Below are 15,128 nucleotides of genomic sequence, written 5' to 3' on the forward strand. Positions count from 1 at the left end.
CATATAAAAATTTCTCATGCAAGTTTCCCTTTCTGTAGAATATACTGTATTTCCAATTTTTCCATGAGCACATAAAATTAGTCCTCCATTATTCTCAGAATTGTCATGTGAGAAGTTTATCAATTCTTTTGAAGCATCAAAAGGGAAATTAGAGAAATTAATTATGACAAGAACATGAGTAGTTAAAGGTTATTTGCAGTACTTGTAGGCAATAATTCTTGATTAAATATAGAGGTCATGTTAAAACATAATAGTTTATACATTTTATATGATCATTCATGATACAAAATTATATTTATTTAAAATATAAAAACTTCAGAATTTGAAACTTAAATATTAAGTATAATATTACTTTTAATAAGTGGAAAAACTGAAAAGATAAATGGTTTCTGAACCTCCAGTCTTAAAAATTGAAGGAAGAAATGAAAGTGAGGTTTACAGAAATCTGACATTACATCATAGTTAATAAAATCAACATGACAAATAATTCCTTACATATAAAATGACATTGCAGGCTAACAGGAAAACACATAGTAAAAATACAAGTTTGGCTAACTCATTACTTTTACCTCTCATATTATATCACTTATTTTCATGGAAAATAACCATGTTAGAAGTGATGACTACTTAGTAAAAAAGTTTATTCATTAAGTTTATTAGCTAGTTAATTAACTAAAATATTGTCTTTTTCTTTTTTTCCATCTCTTCAAAATAGATGAAATAAAGTGACGTGTTATCTCTGCAGTCATATAAAATGACTGAATAGAAAATAGAGATTTATTCTTGAAGAGACTAAAAAAAGTAAGAATTATTAGAGGCAAATGAAAGATTTTTTAAGGACTGTTATTCTTGGTTTGTAAGCTGTATAGATTTTCTAACCTGTCACAATTATTTTAACAGAAGAGGACCCAAAGAAACACAGAGAAATACTGCATAATATCATTTAATGGGAACATTCAAATTATATGGCAGAGATTAGTAGTACTCCTTTTACTCTTGGACAGTGATGCTCACAAAAATATAGTGCTTTCACTTGCATTTAAAAATATTACACAACAACCTTCACTTCCATTCCTACCTTTGTGAGTGGAACAGAATCAATGCTGGGCAGCTTCAAATTCAATCAGCTATCTTAATTTCCATAAAAGCTAATTTTGCATTACCAGTGTTATTTACTGGGACTGCCCACAGAACAGAAAATTCACTGCATTCATCTGAGGGGATGAAGCACAGTTGGTATTCAAAATGATTAGTAAGGCAAAAATAATTTTTTATATATAGAAAATGATATAGTAGATTAAATTTTCATTCCTGGATATAATTTTTGAATGAAGTACTTGCAAAAGGCAAGCAATAACATAAACGACTAAAGGTCCAAAGAAATTTAGATACATACAAAACTTTTTACCAGCTAGTTCAGATTTTCAGCAATATATATAAATATTTATATTTATAATAATGTAATTCACTTCAATTTTAGGAAAGTAATGTTATGCTCTAGAATTGATTTTGAGCATACTCTAGGCCAGAATAGTTTTTATTTAATTCAATATTTTATTTTGAACATGCTTTTAAAATAAAATTTTAAAATGCTCTGACAGGATAATTTTGTCTGGGCATCTTTCTTTTTTCCCTCCTGCCTGCTTCTTTTCCTTCCTTCCTCTCTTCATCTCTTCCTCTCTCTCTCCCTCCCTCCCTCCCTCCCTCCCTTCCTTCCTTCCTTCATTCCTCCCTCCCTCCCTTCCTTCCTTCTTTCCTTCCTCCGTTCCATCCGTCCTTCTTCCCTCCTTCCTTCCTCCCTTCCTTCCTCCCTCCCTTCCTTCCTTCTTTCATTCCTTCCTTCCTCCTTCCCCTCCTCTCTCCCTTCCTCCCTTCTTTCCTTCCTTGCTTCCTTCCTTCCTTTTTTCCTCTCATCCAGTTGTCAATTCACTATTCAAAAATGTATTGTGAAAAATGGTACAGATGAACCAGTTTGCAAGGCAGAAATAGAGATACAACATACCAAACGTATGGACACCAAGGGGGGAAAGCCAGGGGTGGTGGTGGTGGGATGAAATTAGAGATTGGGATTGACCTATATACACTAATATGTATAAAATAGATTACTAATAAGAACTGTATTTAAAAATAAATTAAATTAAATTTAAACTAATAAATGCACTTTCATGAAAAAAAAATGGGATTATGCATCCATTATATACCAAGGACTGTGTTAGCTCTTAGGAAAACACAGATGAAAATATAAGAATCTATAAAGAATGTGCAAGGTAGTTGAATTCATGAACTGCCTGTAATTCATTTTGTTGAATTTTCTAAAGCAAAAACATACATCAGACAGCATCCAGATCAAGAAACATTATCCCAAGCCCAGAAGCTCCTTTCTATTTCTAATAATTATTTCAGTATCTTCCAATTTAAGGTTCTTGGGAATAGTACTATTGTGGGTTCACTTGTGTACTTTTTTTACACATACATATGACTTTCTGTTGATTATATACCTACTCATAGAGTTACTGGTCCATAGGTATGCTTGTGTTCAACGTTCATAGATACTAAGAAATGACAGTACCAAGCAGATAATCTAATTTACATTCCCACTAGCAGTGTATTAGTAATTCAGTTCAACACCTTGGCAACACATGGTAACTTCATTTTATTTATTTTCACTCCACTTTTTGTCAGGTTTATGGAAGTATAATCACCAACAGTAACATTCACTGAGTTTTGACAAATGTATACAGTCATATGATCACCACCATAATCAAGATAAAGATTCTATCCATCACATCAAAACATTCCTTCAAGCCCCTGGAAGTTAATCCCATTTCCCTCTCCCAACAACTTATGACTAATCTATCAATACTTTCTATCCCTATTGTCTACTTTTCCAGAATGTCAGATATATTAAATCTTACAGTATACAACCTTTTGAATAGAGTTTTATCCACATAGCATTGTGCTTCTGGGATTCATCCTGAATGTGTCAGTAGTGCATTCCTATATATAATAATGTGTGTTATTCCACTTTATGGATATACCATGTTATGGTTATCCATTCCCCAATTAATGCAGATTTCAGCTGTTTATACATTTGAGCAATTAGAAATTAAGCTCTACAAATATTCATATACAGATTTGTGTGGACATATATTTATATATTTTTTCTTCTCTGGAGTAAATATTTAAGTGCTGGATTGCTGATTCATAAAGCAAGTACATGGTTAACTTTATTAGAAAATGCCAAACTGTTTCCCAAAATAGCTATATATATTTTTTAAAAATTTACATCAGTGATAATTGGCAGTTCAGTTCCTCTGCATTCTTGCTAAAACATGGTGTTGCTTGTTATTTTAATATTACATATTCTATGTGTAGTAGTATCTCATTGTTTTAATTGGATTTCTCTAAAGACAAAAGATGTTGAGCAAATTTTAATATGTTTATTTTCATCTATATACATTCTTTGGTGAAATGTCTCTTCAGATCTTTTTTGTCCAACTTTTGTTAGTTTACATTTACTGTTCCACTTTAAGAGTTATTTAATATTCTAGATACAAGTCCATTGTCAGACATGTGATTTACAAATATTGTTACCAGTTTCTGGCTTATCTTTTATCTATTAACAGTGAGTTTCACAAAGCAAAGTTTTAAAATTTTAGTAATGCCCAATTTATCTTCACAAAACCTCAGGTCACATATATTTTCTTTCATGTGTTCTTCAAGATGTTTTATAATTTTATATTTTACATTTAGGTCTATGATTCATTTTGAGTTCATTTTTGTGTAAACTGTGAGGTATGTGTCATGGGTCATTATTTTGGCATGTGGAAATCCAATTGTCTCAGTACCATCTCTTGAAAAGACAATTATTTCCTCAGTGCATTGCCTTTGCATCTTTATAAAAAATCAGTTGACATTTTGGAGCGAGTTAATTTCTTTCCTCTCTGTTCTGTTCCATTGATCGAAGTGTCTCCCCTTTTGTGAATACCATACCTCCTTGATTACTGTAGCTTTAGAGTAAGTCTTGAAATCAGGTAGTATAAGCTCTCAGACATTATATTTTCTTTCTCAGAATTATCTTGGCTATTCTAGTTGCTTTTCTTTTTCATATACCTTTTAAAATCAAATTATTGATATCACACACAGACACAGACACACACACACACACACACACACAAACTTGCTGTTATTTTGATTGAGATTGTATTGAATCCATAAATCAAAGAGCAGAGAATTGACATCTTAATATTTAATCCATGAACACTGTTTATATCTTCTTTGACTTTTTATTAATGTTTGTAGTTTTTAACATACAGATACTGCATATTTTTATTTTACAAAATGAAATGTTTTGTATAAAGAAATTGTATTCATTTCAGAATGCTATTGCAAATGATATAATTTGAAATTTGATATAATTTTGAAAGTCTGTGCTTCACAGCTTTTTGTTAACATATGTGGTACTTATAATTTCTGGTCACAAGTTCGCTCCAGCCTCCCCTTCATATTTTTCTGGGTCGCTTAAAAGTTTTTTAATGGATTGAGTATATAATATCCTTTACTTTAAGGCTAGTTTTGCCCATTACTAAAGATGTGACTTTTCTGTGGTATCTACTTAATTCCCAGGTATTCTTGAGTTCTATCCACTCTGGATGGCCAGAACTTGGTCTGCTCTCAGCTCTGGGTAAACTGTTATGTATTATTTTAAACATTTCAGTAATATTTCATTACCTCCTAGGCATTCTTTGCCCAGTTTTGTAATACACATATAATAAAAATACACATATAATCTCCTTGCCAAACTCTGGTTTTTGTCTGTTTAGAATGGGAATGTTGTGCTCTACATGGATGAGGGGCCCACCTTACACCCTGGTCCAGAAAGTACCTCCAAGCAGACAGCCCACCTTACTTGTTTCCCACTTTAGAATCTGCATTGCCTGCTGTCCAATATCTAAAAATGGATGAATTTTATTTTTTCATATAATTTGTCTAATTTTCTAGTTGTTTATAAGTCTTTTACAAATTCTCTAATAGTTACTGGAATAAGAATGCCCTCTCTCTCTCTTCTTAGTAACTATTTTTACAGTATCTTTAAATATACTTGCTGAAAATTATGTGTAGTTAAGCATAGTTTTCTTCCTTTCAAATAATTTTATTTCCTTACAGAGTCATCTAGTTATCATTTTTACATATTTCCTTCCTAAGAAAGCCAACATATAATATTACTAACCCACCATAACTTCTATTTTTTTCACATACTCAGTTGTTATTACTTTCTCTGATTATCTTAGCTCTGAATTTACTTTCTCTAGCCTAAGAATAGGTTCCCTTTTTTGAGTCAGAGACATATCATTTCAAGTCTTTTCTCAATGTTTCTAAGAATCAACATCACTACCTTACTTCTACTGTGATACACATTTCATTTTAGGAAGCATCATATTAGAAATGGAAAATTTGTTTTATGTAGTGTGCCAGTGCCAATTAATTGTTCATAACTGTGTTAAGTGCCTTATTAAACAAAGATTTCTGAGGCAGTAGAAACCAGCGGACAGAGTGCCATAATGTTCTGGCAATATCTGTCATAACTGTGCCTGTAAGAGTGCTTTTATGTTTGCTAGTCCTATATTAAGTAGTATATACCTTTTGGATATATACCTTTGGACAACTCGTACATCTCCTGATATCATACTATTTCTTAGAACTGAACTTTTCAATATAGTAGCCACTAGCCACATGTGGCTACTTAAGTTTAAATGATTTAACATTAAATAAAATTAAAAATTCATTTGCTGAGTTTCACAAACCACATTTCAAGTGCTAAATAGCCACATATAACTAGTAGCTACCTTATTGGTCAACACAGATATATACACTATTTCTATTGTGACAAAAAGTTTTATCACCTGGTAAAGCCTTTAAAGAATTCATTTATACATAAGTTTTATTGATATGTAACTGGCTCCTTAGTTTAAAACACAGTGTTGAATCATAAATTTCTTGAGGGTATATAATGTATGTCTGATTCCCTCTTTACAATGATCTTTATTTTATTTTCCCCCCACCAAGTGACAGGATATTTGATAGACTCCTCTACCTTCATATATATTGACTAAATATGTGCAAATTCATCAGATGTTGTCGAATAGGAAATTGCTAGCAGTATTTCATGTTAAAATGATGATAATACCCTCATTAGCTTAAATACCGTGTGCGGTGCCATCATCTACAGAAGAAACTGCCTTTGTGTAGGGTTTTAGTTTTTCAAACAACATGATTGGTCAGTTCTTCCATTATATATGAATATCATTCTGGACAGTGAACTTCATTAAAGAACTTCAGGCTATAATAAAAACCTATCTGACAAAGAAAGTTTGAAAAGAGCTTTATGAATTAATAATATGGTCAATTAAATAATATACTACACCACAGAAAAGCAATTGGTAAGTTGAACTTTATCTACATATTTTATTTAGAAAAATAATGTTAAATATTTAAAGTTTAATGTATTCCTTTTTGATTTGATAAATGTTTCACAGCTACTCCTTATTTTAGCTTCTGGAAAATCTTTTGTGATGAGCCAGAGAATAATATTGTGTATAAGTTCTAATATTTCCCTCTCCAGGTTGCTTCATACTGATAGTATGTGAAAAATTCATTTTTAGCTTACCAAGATTCAATTTAAATAAATTATCTTGAGGATTTTCAATATCACTGTTTTATACCTAAGAGATGAAAAAAAAAAAAGAGAAAGAGAGAAAGAAAAAAAAATCCTATAACAGTAATACCTGCTTTCCCAGTCAAGAATTCTTTTTCTGTTTTGTTTGACTTAATCACTCTGGAGCTTGTAATTTATCAATTCATCTACACTGAAATATTTATTGAGCATTTGCCCTGCCAATTTTCTACTTAGATTTATTGTGTTGTCATAAGGTTAATTTATTTTCTAAAATTTATCAAAATGTATTGATGAAGCAGATACTGTATAATTCTTACCTTCTCAACCTACCCTTTAAATCAACAGAATAATGTGTGTATTGCACTGTAACATATAGAAATGGATAGGAGAAATCTTTTACTCTTCCTTAAGAAAAAACTAGAAAAATATTGTTTTAATTGGAAAGAATCTGGTCGTAAGTGAATTCTGTTTTCAAAATAGGACTACTTTGAGAATTGAGCTTTCAGTCAAGATCTGTGATACAGTCTGGTGCTCCCCACACCCACAGAATGCTGTCTCCTAACCAAGTCAGCTAGGTAGTAAATTACTACAGAAAGGAGTGTGAATTATTTGGGCCTTAAAACACTTCAGAGTGGCCGTTAGTCATTGTTTTGGCCAATTTCCAAACTTTTCCAGATATCTGGAAGTGGCTTATCATTCTTTATTTTTCCCCTAGAATAGACATTTATTATGCTGTTTGCTATACACCTAACCTTCTCCTGCTCTGCTTTTTATCACACATAACATTTCCTTCCAGTCTCCAGTGCACTCAGATTGCTGGATAGGCTAATAGAAGGCATTTGCAAATATAAGAGGGCAAGGGGAGAGAAAAAACCTAAATCCTCTCTTACCTGTCTCTACTCACTGTGGCATATCAGGCCATAGCCAGTCACTCATACCATGGCCCCAATCCTCATCGTATGGCCTTGCTTTTGTGTTCTAGCAACTTCTGCTGTTCCTCCAGCTCTAAAGATGATAGGCACTTATTGCTGTTGCAAAACTCTGGGTTCCCTATTAATTCCTTCTATCACATAAAACATAATTTGTATTCAATTTCCTTATAATAAAATACTTTGAATAGTTTCTGCCTTCTTTCCTAAGCCATTCGTGATTCAATTTTTCAATACATATATTGAATATATTCAATATATAATTAATTTGAATACAGGAAATGAGATTTTTATTTTTGTCAGCAATTACATAGCATTTATATAACAATATTACCCAAATAAAGTTATTTTCAAAGCATTTAAGTCATATATATATTTTTGATCACTTTATTTCTGTGTAACAAAATATAATATACTCCATGAATATTCATGTTTCATTTGTGTAATATACATGTGAGCATATATATTATATAGATCAAAAAATATGTATTCTTTTTAACTTGAATCATGATTTTTTTTTTGTAAATACTACTTCATAATTTTTACTTCTCTGTTTTATGTTAACTAGCTTAGAAGTTACACTCTGCATTGACTGCCTAGCTTATGAAAAGGAGAGGTTTTGCAATTATAATATTGCCAAATTTACTAGATTTAAAATGATTAACATAGAAAGTTTAAATGTTGTTTGTTTAAAACTGGTAAATGCACTTGAGATGGTTTCATGAAAAGGATACTAAGATATCTCATTGTTAGGTTATTTTATTTTGCATGAGAAACTGGACTAAGAAGAAGGAAGAGTAGTGATAAAAGTCCAGATTTTCAGGTTGAAAAATGGCAATAGATGTGTTGCAACTGATGGATTTGATGTGTAAAACATTATGTGTTATATATTGGTTTAAAAAAATTTCTGAGCAAAATATGTGTTGTCTTTCATAAGAAATGTAGGCTTAATAGGTATTAAGTAATGTACATACTTTTGGCCATCAAGGTTTACTGTGGAATGATCTCTTTTTGCTGACCTTATAAAACCTGTGGAATATTAACAGCAAGTGGGAGTGATTTTAGTTTGGCTGGATAAAGATTTTGCATTCTTCTATTTGGGAGAATGTCTTTTTTTTTCCTCTAAAATTGAGACATATAAATATCTTTTATTTCAGAGGTCTAGTTTAAATAATCTAGTCAATTATATCAACACTCTGAAATAGATAAAAACTGGGATATTTTGAGGGCCATAAGCATAAATTTGTTTATAAAGGATATATAAAGGCATATGTAAGATATATGGAGGAACTTTTAAGATAAAGCCAGTTTCTTTTAAAATAAGTCCTTAAAATATACCATCTCTTGAAATGTACAGACCTCCCTATTTTATTTGATCTAGTACTATGATTTCACTGTTAAGAATTTTTCAGGCAAAGGAATGTCTGTGTGCAATGATGCCGCATATGTAAGTGCTCTTAGTAACTGTCAAGTAAATTTGGGAAAGGTTGCCTAAATATGCCCTGCTCTAGGGATTGGGAGTGAGTTAATAAAACAGTAGTATTTTTCACCAGGGACTGTATGTCCACAAAACATAACATGTGGTTTTTTTCTAGACTTCCTTAGGCAGCCCTGAGACAAGGTTTTTTGTGTAAACTGCATTAACAGAAGAGAGCAGAGATGCCTGTATTTAACCAGAAGCTTCTCTTTCTCTTTTGTAGTGGATATCTGTAGTTTAGCCCTTTTCTGTATGTTCACTTTCCTTTGGGTTATTAGGACCTGATATTCATCTGGAAACTATCCTAAGTCCTCTTCTCAGAACATCCTTTTCTGTTAGATTTCTATGACAGTTCGTAAAATTAGAGCACTTGAATCAAACCCAAGTAAACTGATTTCTCCAGGCCATGGTTATTTCTTCATAGATAGGCAACCAAGAAGAAGAAATGGAGGGGCAGAGAAGTGGTTGATATTTTACCACAAAAAAATTGAACCTAACTGGAACAGCTTTAGTGAGAGAACAGAAATAGAAAATGAAAGCAAAACAAAACAAAAGGAAAAAAAAAAAAAAAACAGCAACAACACAGGGCTTTGATGAAATCATTTGGGCCATAAGTCATGGCAAACCTGATGTTAGCACACAAATATTGTTTCTTTTAAGGTCATATCTAATAGATTATATTGTTTTTACTTACTTTAAAGCATTGAAAGATTTTAACTGGTAAAGTTTTCTTAAAATTTTGCATTCTATTTTTCCCCTAAAACCTGGATATTTAATTTAACTAGATACGGTGTAAGTCCACTTTTTTAGTTAGGGTTTACATTTTATAGAGGATCTTCACAAAAATAAGTGCTTTTCTGATTATGTGTCCATTAATTTTCAAAGATAATTCAAGTAAATAACTTTTATTTTTATACATTGATGTTACAGACTATAGTTTATCTTCTGAGTTACAGAGATAAATCAAATTGAAATATTTATTTTGTATTTTATTATTTTTCTACAGGAATGATGATCACTTAAAAGAATTGTGATTAGATTGAAAGCCCAATATGAGGAATTATTATGAGGTAATTCTTTGCCTAGATAATTAAGCTCTGGCATGTTAAAATACAATAAGTTGACAAAAATTTCTTTTATATATAGTTCACAATTAAAATCTATGAAAAATAAAGACAATAGGTTTATATCAAGAGAGATTTGGGTCTGGGTATATGATACAGATTTTCAATATGTATAGTTTTTTAAAAATGTATTTAAAATGTAAATTGAAGTACAGAATCAAGGAAAACACATGTTGACTATAAAAGTTTTTCATTAGAAAAATTAAAGTTCTAACAATGAAAAAATAATGATCCTTGGGATAATTTATAATCAAAATAATGAAAACCAAAAAATACTCAGACAGCATTTTTCTGAAATCAAAAATGTGTCTATCACTGCTCCTATACACAAAGATGTAAATGCCTGAATATATCCTCAAAATAATAGAATGGAGAGATAAGGTAAAAAGAGGGTATATATAAAATACAGCAAATAGATATTATTCTAATAGTGAGATGCACAAAGTAGAATGGTTCATCTTAGAAATATGGGACTTTGGTGCTCTAATTTAGTGTAGAATCTTCTATTTGCAAGTTAGATACATCTCAAGTCTGCTGAAGGAGTAAAATCAGTTTTTGTATACGAAACTGATTTTAATGCCTAATGACTCAGTAATAAGGAGCTCAAATGATTTCACTGAGGCTCTTTCTCTTTTATTTGATATTTCTGGACTGCTTTACTCTGGACTGTTTTATTCTCACTTGTTCCTAACTGAGTAATTTTTTTCCCAAAAAATTCAAGGGACATTGTACCAAATGTCCCAACTGTATACAATTCCAGCTAGCATTTACAGTTGGGGGAGTGGGAAGAAAAGATTTTTTCTTTCAAGAAATATAGATAAATCCCAGTGAAAAATCAGAAGGCTGTGTTTGGTCCTCCCTGAGTCAGGTACCGTCCCCAGGACCAGTCATTATACCAGACATAGGAAGTAATATAAACAGCAAGGCTGGAGTCAAGATTCCAGGTGGAGTTGGTTAGGGGGAGGGGGACTAATGCTTGATAGAAAAGGCAGAATCAATTGGAAAAGGGAAAGACACTTTTCCCAAGAAAAAGCAAAGTGCTAGAAATAGTATGAGGGGGAGAATGTAGAGCATACAGAAAAAAGAAAGTTCGCTATACTTCTCAAATTGGCCAAGATACTCTTACAGTATGAATTGGTTTAGAACAAAGAAATGAGAACTTGTGAAAATGAATCTTAGAGTTCAACAAGGTGAAACTGTGAAGCCTAACTGTAGCATGCTTTGAAGTCTGCAAACACCCAAAAAATATTCTGTGGGAGAAACAAGCATTCCAGGGCTGATGTAATTTTCAACCTCCTCAACATCTGTTCTCAAACTATTTTGGGGAGAAAAAAAAAAGTGTTTCAAGTTGACCAAATCCTAAAATGCCAGAAACAAATGCCTAGGAAGAGTAAAAAGAAAATAGGGAACTATTTTATAAAATGTGTTATCATCCTATTTTTAACTGAGTTCATTGCTATTTCTAGCGGTAATATTACTTAGAGAAAGAGATTAGATTTGAGTTAAAATTAAGTATTTATAAGCAAATTAACATTTAAAGAAGCTGTAATTTTTTAAAAATTTCATGAATTTGGGCATCTTATACATCTAGTGGCTTTTGAAGGATGGAGGTGGAAAGAAAGATCCCTATAATGTGCAGATTGAATGTGATTGGTTTCTCAAGGAATTATAAAATTAAGAAAATTGAAAAATGGAAATTAAGATCAGAGATATCTATTGAGTTTTATTTTGCATTATATGTATTTTTTTCTATGGTAAATGTCATCATATACCAAGAACTGTTGTATGCCAGCATTTATTTCTATTTTAATTCCCCCCCCACCAAATTTTAAGAACTTCTAGAAGTCTTCAAAGGCAATCCAAGATACTTATGGTTGAAGGGTATAAAGCTTAGAAGATGAAATATAATTGTTAAAAATCTATTTAATATCACTCCTGCATACTAATCAAACTATAATATGCTATGCAGACTTGGAAACTTTTTAAGAAATGGCACTTTTAGTTTTAAAAAGTCAGAAATATTTTTCTTTATTAATGATATTAATTTACTACCATCTTCACCTCTAGCAAAAGATTGCTTCTACGACTCACCGAATAATCAATCTTATGTCAAATCCCATGTTTGTCATTTTCTTAACTAAGCCTGAAGGAAATCTGGAACACAATTTTATAAATACGGTACACTCACCCTCTTTTCACATAGTAGGAAGAACAGAGATCACACGGAGCATTGGGAAATGAATTTGTGATCTGATGGTCAGTGTTCAAAATTTCAGAATCGGGAAAATATGGCAAAACCATTCATTTGGTATTTTTAAAATATAATAGATTTAGTCTAAATTTCTTAATCTATTTCTCCATCTCCTACTCAATAGCCCATATATTCAATTCTCTCTTTTGTACTCATAAATCAGCTGAAGTTAGTCTCACAAAATCGCCATCGATCTACATGTCAGTAATTGTAACACACTATACTTATTGTATTCAAATTCTCAGGATTTGTGTGCAAAACACCATACTCTGTCCTTGAAACTCTCTCATCTCTTGACTTCAGGGTCTTCATTCTCTCCTAGCTTCCCTTTTGTGCTTTCCACTTCTAAGTCTCTTTTAACAGCTTATCCTCATGTGCCCACTTCTCCAGTATTCCTATTCCTGAGGACTCTGTCCTAACCTCCTCAGCCTTACACACTCTGTATTTTTCTCTGAGCTGCCTTATCTATTCTCAACTCTATGCCTTGCTCTCCTGAACTTGAAATTTTGCATTAATTTGTGACTGGATGATTCTACTTGCATATATCAATGATACCTCAAATGCTAAATTCCTAAAATGGGAAGCTATATCTTCTACCCAATGCTAATACTTTTCACAGTTTTTTATCTCAGGAAATAAAATTATTATTCAACAGTTTTTAAATCTAAAAACACAAATGAACAAGCAAGCTAGTACTTATCCATGGCTTTCTCATCCCAATCACGCATCTTCACCTAGGTGATTTCAAGGTCCTGATCTCATGAAACTATGGGAAAAAAAAAGTACTGAGAACAAACAAGGGCCCTGAGTATTCAGGAGAAGATACCTTGCCTTCTATTTCTAAGGCTCCAGGTATATTAAAAATATAAACAACTTGAACAAGGTTTCAAGATATTGTGGTTTATTATAAATGCCTATATGTAATAGAGTAACACCACATAATTTACATCTGTGTTACCAATTACACTTGTTATTTTATTTTCAGTTTTAGTTCATAATATATCACTTCATCTATAATAGTACAAAACATGGTGCTTAGGAATCCAGTCTCAAGTCAAACTACCTGAGCTCAAAACCTTGTTTCTCTGTCTACTTAGTAGTCTGGGATAATTACATATTTTACCTCTCTGAGAATGTTTTCTTATCTATATAAGATGGATGTAATCATGATACTTGTCTTATGGTTTATTTCAAAAAGCATATAAATGAATACTTTAGAAGTTGGCACATTCTATAAATATTAGTTACATTATTTAATGTGTTGTTATCATTATACTTTGCTGATGGATTTCTTGTGTCATAAATTCAATTATATAGAAACAGAACTTTTATCTTTTTAAAAGTTTCAAGCCTGTATTTTGTCCAAAAATAGAGTACTCATTATATAATGATAAATTCAATAACATCAGGATTTTCTTAGTCAATTTAAAATTTTCTTAGCCAGTAAACTCAGTCTATTTCAAATTCCTATTACCCAGTATTTGACTTAAGGAGGTCCCTAAATTCCAGGTGCTTCAGTGACATTGTGGCATTGTGTGCACATGGCTAGATAAGATCATGCTCAAGTATGGCTATCCCTCCACACAGGTATTTGCATTCCTAATTGGTCCTTTAATTTATAGTCTACCATACTGCATTGTATCTGCTTTCACTATGATAATATTTTTCTATTTATTCAAGTATAGTTGATTTATAATATAAGTTACAGGTATATAATATAGTGATTTACAATTTTACAGGTTATATTTCATTTATAGTTATTAGAAGATATTTACTATATTCCCATGTTGTACAGTATATCCTTGTAGCTTACTCTTTACCTAATAGTTTGTATCTCTTACTCCCCTACTCCTATATTGCCTCTTCCCTCTCCCCACTAGTAACCACTAATTTGTTTTCTATATCTCTGAGTCTGCTTCTTTGTTGTTATATTCACTAGTTTGTTGTATTTTTTAGATTTCGCATATAAGTGATATCATACAGTATTCGTCTTTCTCTGTCTGATATTTCACTTAGCATAATGCCCTCCAAGTCCATCCATGCTGCTGCATATGGCAAAATTTCATTCTTTTTTATGGCTGAGTAGTATTCCACTGTGTGTGTGTATGTGTGTGTGTGTGTCCACACATGTGTGTGTATCATCTTTATCCATTCATAAGATGATATTTTCTAATTATCTATTATGAATTTACATCCTTGGAGTATATAATGTTAGTTCTAACTCCTTTGCCAATCTGGGTTTGCAGGAAAAAATAATAGTGTTGCCTTTGACCCTCTTTGCCTCTGGCACCATCAGTGTATCATTCCTTGTTCTGCTGAATGAAAGCTGGACTGGCTCAAACAATAATTATAGTAAGGTTCCATCTCCCATGTATCCACGTGAGATTGAGGTGTAGGTCTACTGTGGATGCCACTTCTTTGAGAGTCCTATCACTATTCCCAGAGAAGCTAATTCTCAGGGGGAGAGAAAATTCATTCCTCTCTTCTAAAATTCTGATACCATGAAGTCTGTTGTCTCTCTGCTTTTGATTTTTATTTCCCCAATAGCCCAGAAGAATATGCTATTCCTTAGCTGAAAGGAAGGAAATCAGGACAAATGACTTAATTTTTCTCTTTAATATATTTACTCTATAGTTAAGAAATTATTTTTTAAACTAAGTCTAATACTTGA

At 31.8% G+C, this 15,128-nt stretch overlaps 1 long non-coding RNA gene across 5 annotated transcripts in view; it reads left to right on the forward strand.

The window, feature by feature from the left end:
* Nucleotides 1-15,128, forward strand: part of LOC136794663 (uncharacterized) — a 1,213,806-nt gene that overhangs the window by 343,836 nt on the left and 854,842 nt on the right. For 4 of the 5 annotated variants that reach the window (XR_010841734.1, XR_010841735.1, XR_010841736.1 and 1 more), the window contains exons 4-5: nt 10,089-10,152; nt 13,967-14,044. The exons of the other annotated variant lie outside the window; for it this stretch is intronic. This is a non-coding gene — a long non-coding RNA (uncharacterized lncRNA). The remainder of the gene's footprint in view (nt 1-10,088; nt 10,153-13,966; nt 14,045-15,128) is intronic. 5 annotated transcript variants of the gene reach the window in all.

The sequence above is a fragment of the Kogia breviceps genome, chromosome 8 (genome assembly GCF_026419965.1).
Source record: "Kogia breviceps isolate mKogBre1 chromosome 8, mKogBre1 haplotype 1, whole genome shotgun sequence".
NCBI classification, from domain to species: Eukaryota; Metazoa; Chordata; class Mammalia; order Artiodactyla; family Physeteridae; genus Kogia; species Kogia breviceps.